Below are 6,623 nucleotides of genomic sequence, written 5' to 3'. Positions count from 1 at the left end.
CATCACTATGCACAAGCTGCAACCTGCATGTGGCCCTAACTGAACCATCCTTTGGAAACTTAGAACGCTGCATTTTACCCAGAATACAGCCTTCACAAACATGTTTGATAGGTGCTTCAAGAGGCGGCAAAGAAGCAACCATATCAGATTTCTGCAAACGCAGCAAACTGGCAAAATTTAGATGACCAAAACGTGCATGCCAAAGTTTTGCATCTGAAATAGCCCTTGAATCTGCACCAGCATTTGCAAAATTTTGTCCACACTTGTCATACAAAGTGAGCTTATACAGCCCACGGCACAAAAGCCCAGATGCAACAATTTCATCACCAAAACTGAGATCATGAACTGTACATCTGTCATCCACAAATTTGACTACAAGTCCAAGTCTAGCAAGTGCGGATACAGACAATAGATTCTTCTTGATCCCAGGTACATAAAGTGCATCAACAAGTGTGAAGGAACTGCCATTAGCAGCAGTGAGCACAATCTTTCCAACTCCCTGAACTGGATAAGAGGCGTTGTTGGCACAAGTGACTGAATTCCCATGAGGGACAGACTCGAGAGAGATAAACAATTCACGATGTGAGGTAATGTGCTTTGTAGCACCACTGTCGAAATACCACACATGTGAATCTGCAGCAACTGACAAGCATGCATCATGGACAGCAGGATTGTAAGTGCACTCTGCGCTAAAAGCCCATTCTGCATCAACATCAGCATCACAATCTCCTTTCACAGAAGACTCAACAATGGCTGCATTTGTAGTGGAACCAGCATTTGCAGTGGAACCACCCTCTTTCTTCTTAGCCTCTTTGGCCTTCAACTTAGGACACGACTTGATCAAGTGATCATTGGCTTTACAATAATGGCAACGCATCTTCTTTTTGCCCTTATCACCAGAATTGCCAGACGAAGTGCTGCCAGCAGAAGCATTAGGAACAGAATTTTTGCCACTCGCAGCAGAACCATAAGAAGTGGCTGCATTACTGTTACCACCCTTTCTTTGAGAAGCAATAAAAGCCTGTTCAGCTACACGCTGCCTAGTCCTGTTTTTTCTAGAAAGTGACTCTTGCAACAGCAATGTGCATAATGCATCAAACTTGACAACTTCAGGATTTCCTTGGGTCATCAGTCTCCAAGTACTAGCAAAAGTCTGGTAGGAATCTGGTAAGGCATCAAGAACAGTCTGCACAAGGGAACTGTCAGAAATGACTTCACCTGCAGAAATGAGTTGCTCATTGATATCCTTGACACTAGCAAGGAAAGTGTCCATATCATCTTCCTCATGCATAATCTTCGACTCTAGCTCTTTACGCAGCAAAGCAATTTTAGCCTCATTGCGGCTTGCATAAAGACCTGCTAGAATATCCCAAGCCTGTTTTGCAGATTTTGCTGAACGGATGTGAGGAATAATGGTGCGCTTCACAGACAACGCAATCAATGCATGAGCCTGCGCATCCTTAACATCCCAACGAGCTTGTTCTGCTGTAGGCAAAACAACTCTAACAGCTGCAATCCTTGCAGCAAGACCTGCAACATCCTCAATATCGCCTACATCTTCAGAACCAGGACGTACATCAATGCCCTGCACAATGTTCCAGACACCTTTTGACACAAGAACATGTTGCATCATATAAGCCCACATAGGGTAGTTGTCCCCATCCAACCTGTCCTCAGCAGCAAACATCTTGAACACATCTGTGTTGTTGTTGTCAGCCATGGTAAATGCTGCACCTGATGTGAAAACTGCCCGAAAATAGGAGAAATGGAGCGGGAACAACTTGTGCTATATAGCACAAACCGTAGAAGACTATAAGGCACCTGTTATGCAGAAAACGGCACTGACAGAAAATTTGCACAAAATGACGAAATAGCCTGTGCAGTACTGCCCGTAATGGAAACGGAGGCCGAAATGAGCCCAAATCAAAATTCTGAGCAGACCAAGCTCTTTGAGCTTTCCCAAAATATTTGTCGACCTGCGAACGCTTGCCAAAGCTCACTGAAATCGGAGAAAGTGAGCAGGCGTGTGCTGGAGCAGCTGGCGACTAAGCCCGGGAGGACGTGACCTGCTCTGATACCAATTGTTGGAATTAGGGTTGCAGAGAAACACACACAGCTTGGAGAAGACGAAGGAAGCTCAAGGCACACAATAGAGAGTGTGTTACTTAGTGTGCAATGGAAAGATAGATAGCCCTAGAGTGATGGGCTTATATACAATGCACGGGGGAAAAAACCTCCTAAAGAGGGAAAAAATGCCCCGGCGGTCCTAGTGTGTTCACACACATCACTACCACATGTATATGGTAACACCCTTTCCGTGCATAATTTACATGTTGTCTTTCACCTCACTTCAAGTCCTCGCACTTTGAAAAAGTGATAGATCCATATTTTTTTATTCCTACAAAACCTGTAGAAGACATCTCTTTTGCATATACACCATGCGAGAACTTTTCACTTCTTGCACCACCGCAATCCCGCTCTACAATGGTGCATGTCCAAATCCCCTCATATCCCTATAGTCCTTGAATTATTTGTTAGGGTTGCACTTTGAGACTTTCATAGTTTTTTTCATGGTCCAAACAAATAGTAAGGAATTGGACCGCACGCTTCCCATTCAGACTCTTATCATCCTGGTTTTCTCATTTGAAGTATGCAAGGGTTGCTGGTTTATTTCAACATCAGAATATCCTCAATTTTGCCACTAAGTATTGTGGTCCAAAATGATGAAGATGCGTCCCTGTAGATCCAGATGTTGCATACTACACCAGAGAGATCTCCAGGCTACCAGTCGTTAGGGCAACAAAAGAAACAAAATTCATTGTAGTTGGTTAATGTGAATTAAGTGCACCTTACATCAAAAGCTTTAGTACTTGCAATGTAGGTATTAAACACGTTTCAGTTAGAGACAGTGTTAGGAGGTTTTGGGAAGAAGTGATTGCGCATATGTACATACACATGCATGGTGCATCAAATAAAGAATTTCCCATTTTCTAGAGCCAGGTGGTTACGTGGGGCCCACATGTGTACAGGTAGGACATCGTGTGCATAGTACATCGGTTTTCATCGTCACCAGTATCAGTGTGTTTTTCTCTATAATAATGAGGAGTTGGTAAAGTGTAAAACTTATCAAGGTGGCTATTAGCGGGTGCACGCCATGAGGTAAGCAGGTGCATCAAATGGCATCCAGAAGAGGAGGAACAACCGCAACTCAGTTTTTGCTATTTTTGGAGTCTGTCTTAGTCATAAACTACTCATCTGAGGTCGGATTTGAGCACTTTGATATTGTAGACTAGGATTTTAGGCCGTTCCAAACGCAATGGCACTGTCCATTTTACCAAATTCCTCACTATTTTTTTGTTGTTTTGGTTGTGTAAGTTTCTCCTATGAGCGAAGCCTCTGCTCAAATTTGTAGTTGTATGTGGCATATTTCATCCATATTGTGTGAGCTATTTTCCCCATCGGTGTTGGCCCAAGCTCAATTGTATCTAAACATCAGAAATATTTCTCTTTTGAGATGAGTTTTTTGGGTGTGTGTGTTTCTCTGTGTTGAGTGGGCGAATGGATAGTCTCTCTCCTCTCACTCCATTGGTATGTTCCCTGTCTCGGCCAGGAGGGTTGTGTAAGCCGTGTGGTTCCCCATTGTGTGTGTGTGTGTGTGTGTGTGTGTGTGTGTGTGTGTGTGTGTGTGTGTGTGTGTGTGTGTGTGTTATCCCAAGAGTGTGCGTCGAGTGATTATAGAGATGTTGTGTGTCTTTCCATCCCTCTCACATTGTTTTGGCGCCCCCATGGAGGATATTTTTCGAGTACCTTCACCTTCGGGATCACAGGTTGCAGATTACAGGTACAGGCATAGGTGATTCACACAGGTACAGGTAGCTGGAGTAGAGTGATATACTATCAAGTGCAAGTTACCTGCAGTTGTTGTGGGTATCCATCATTTGGTGCCTGTTTGAGCGCATTGTCTTAAATTGTACGCTACTTGTGGATACTACCATTGTACGCCTTTGTGAAGCCATACTTGGTTTTATTTGGAAGTCCCAACCATTTTTGAGTCTTGGTTTGGAAGATAGTCATTTCTGAGACTTGACTATACGAGGTTTGCATAAGCCTTCGTGAGAGGGTCATGGTGAAATTTTATTGAGTTGGGGGATTCTCAAATGTGAGATCCTTTCGGTGATACAAGTGGCTGGAGCACCCTATTTGTGACCTCATCATAGGCTATGTACTAGTGACTTCTACATTCCAAATCTTTTTTCCCTTGAGAAGTCAAGATTGACATAGCAACTTCATACGCTCATCTTTGTCCTTGAAAGTGAGTATGCAATGCTCGGGTGGCACATGTCTATGTGTATCGTTGATCCAAGCAATAGTTTCGGGCTTGATGTAGATAGGTTGAAGAATGTCATTGAGCTTTGTGATTTCTTCATGAAAGGTGTCCTCCGTGGTACACCACGATAAGTGTAGCCCCCCAATGCTGACCTTGAGGCCAAGAGATTCTTGTAGCCGGAATTCTTGTAGGGCCACCTATATCTTGGTGTCAATCTTCTTATGTGTTGCTTCATGTGATTCTTTCTCCACTGCCACTTCGACTGCGTGTTCTTTTTCAAGCAGAGCTTGGCTCTCTTCTTCCTTTGCATCTTCAAGCTTTCGTAAACATTCTTTGAGTCTTTCATTCTCCCCGATGAGTTCTTGAATAGAGCCTCAAGGGCTATAATTCCTGCTTCTTGGTGGGCGGCAGGGTCCTTCCTTAGTGCCACTGCCACCACAAGAAAGCTCTTGCGTGCAACCTGGGTACAAAAGGATGACATTAGGCTACAAAAGGGAATTCCTATCACACAGTGGTGCATGAGATCAAGGGCTTATTTTGATTTAATTTTTTTGGAGTGGAAGCATTGTCGTGCTCTGTGTCGGCACGATAACAGACAAATGATGCTTTTCGATGAGCAGAGATGGGGCTTAGTTTTCGATGGGCTAAGAGAGAGAGAGAGAGAGAGAGAGAGAGAGAGAGAGAGAGAGAGAGAGAGGTTTGGTCAAGTGTTGAAGTCGTTTTTGAAGTCCGTTTGTGTTTTTTTGCTCGTAGAAAAACGCAAACGAACTTCAGAAATGGCTTCTATTTTTGGCATTTCTGCTCGCAATTTTTCCTATGGCTTGCCATACGCGCCCTTGACATTTCCTAAAGCTTACCTAATCAACTATGGATGGTTTGGGCAAGCGCACAAGCCGTTTGCGAAGTCCGTTTGCATTTTTTCGTAGAAAAACGCAAACCAACTTCAGAAACGGCTTGTATATTTGGCGTTTCTTCTTGCGGTTTTGCCTACGGCTTGCCATACGTGCTATTGACTTTGACTAAAGCTTACCTTATCAACTATAGATGGTTTGGGCAAGTGTTGAAGACGTTTCCGAAGTCCGTTTGCATTTTTTGATCCATAGCAAAACGCGAACGGACTTCAAAAACGGTCCATATATTTGGCATTTCTTCTTGCAATTTTGTCTACGGGTTGCCATACGCGCTCTTGACTTTATCTAAAGCTTACCTAATCAACTATGGATGGTTTGGACAAGCGCACAAGCCGTTTCCAAAGTCTGTTTGCGTTTTTCCATAGAAAAAGGCGAACGGACTTCAGAAACGGCTTGTATATTTGGCATTTCTTCTTGCAATTTTGTCTATGGCTTACCATATGCGCTCTTGACTTTTCCTAAAGCTTACCTAATCAACTATGGATGGTTTGGGCAAGCACACAAGCCATTTCTAAAGTCCGTTTGCATTTTTTCGCAAAAAACGCAAACGAACTTAAAAAACGGCTTGTGTATTTGGTGTTTCTTCTTGCGGTTTTGCCTACGGCTTGCTAGACGTGCTATTGAATTTTTCTAAGGCTTACCTGATCAACTATGGATGGTTTGGGCAAGTGTTGAAGCCGTTTCCTAAGTCCGTTTGCATTTTTCCATAGAAAAACGCAAACGGACTTTAGAAACGGCTTGTGTGTTTGGCGTTTCTTCTTGCAATTTTGCCTATAGCTTGACATACTCACTCTTGATATTGCCTAAAGCTTACCTAATCAAATATGGATGGTTTGGGCAAGCGCACAAGCCGTATGTGAAGTCCGTTTGCATTTTTCCGTAGAAAAACGCAAACAGACTTCAGAAACGGCTTGTGTATTTGGTGTTTCTTCTTGATGTTTTACCTATGGCTTGTCATACACGCTATTGACTTTGCCTAAATCTTACCTAATCAACTATGGATGGTTTGAGAAAGTGTTGAAGCCGTTTCCTAAGTCCGTTTGCGTTTTTTTGTAGAAACACGCAAACAGACTTCAGAAACGGCTTGTGTGTTTGGCGTTTCTTGTTGCGGTTTTGCCTACGGCTTGACATACGCGCTCTAGAAATTTTCTAAAGCTTAGCTAATCAACTATGGATGGTTTGGGCAAGCGCACAAGACATTCTGAAGTCCATTTGCGTTTTTTCATAGAAAAACGCAAACGGACTTCAGAAACAACCTGTGTATTTGGCATTTTATCTTGCGATTTTGCCTACATCTTGCCATACATGCTGTTGACTTTGCATAAAGCTTACCTAATCAACTATGGATGGTTTAGGCAAGCACACAAGCCATTTTCGAAGTCCGT

This window comes from Adiantum capillus-veneris, chromosome 24, assembly GCF_014529385.1.
Source record: "Adiantum capillus-veneris isolate H3 chromosome 24, ASM1452938v2, whole genome shotgun sequence".
NCBI classification, from domain to species: Eukaryota; Viridiplantae; Streptophyta; class Polypodiopsida; order Polypodiales; family Pteridaceae; genus Adiantum; species Adiantum capillus-veneris.
The sequence above is the reverse complement of the archived record's forward strand: the minus strand, read 5'-3'. Positions refer to the sequence as shown.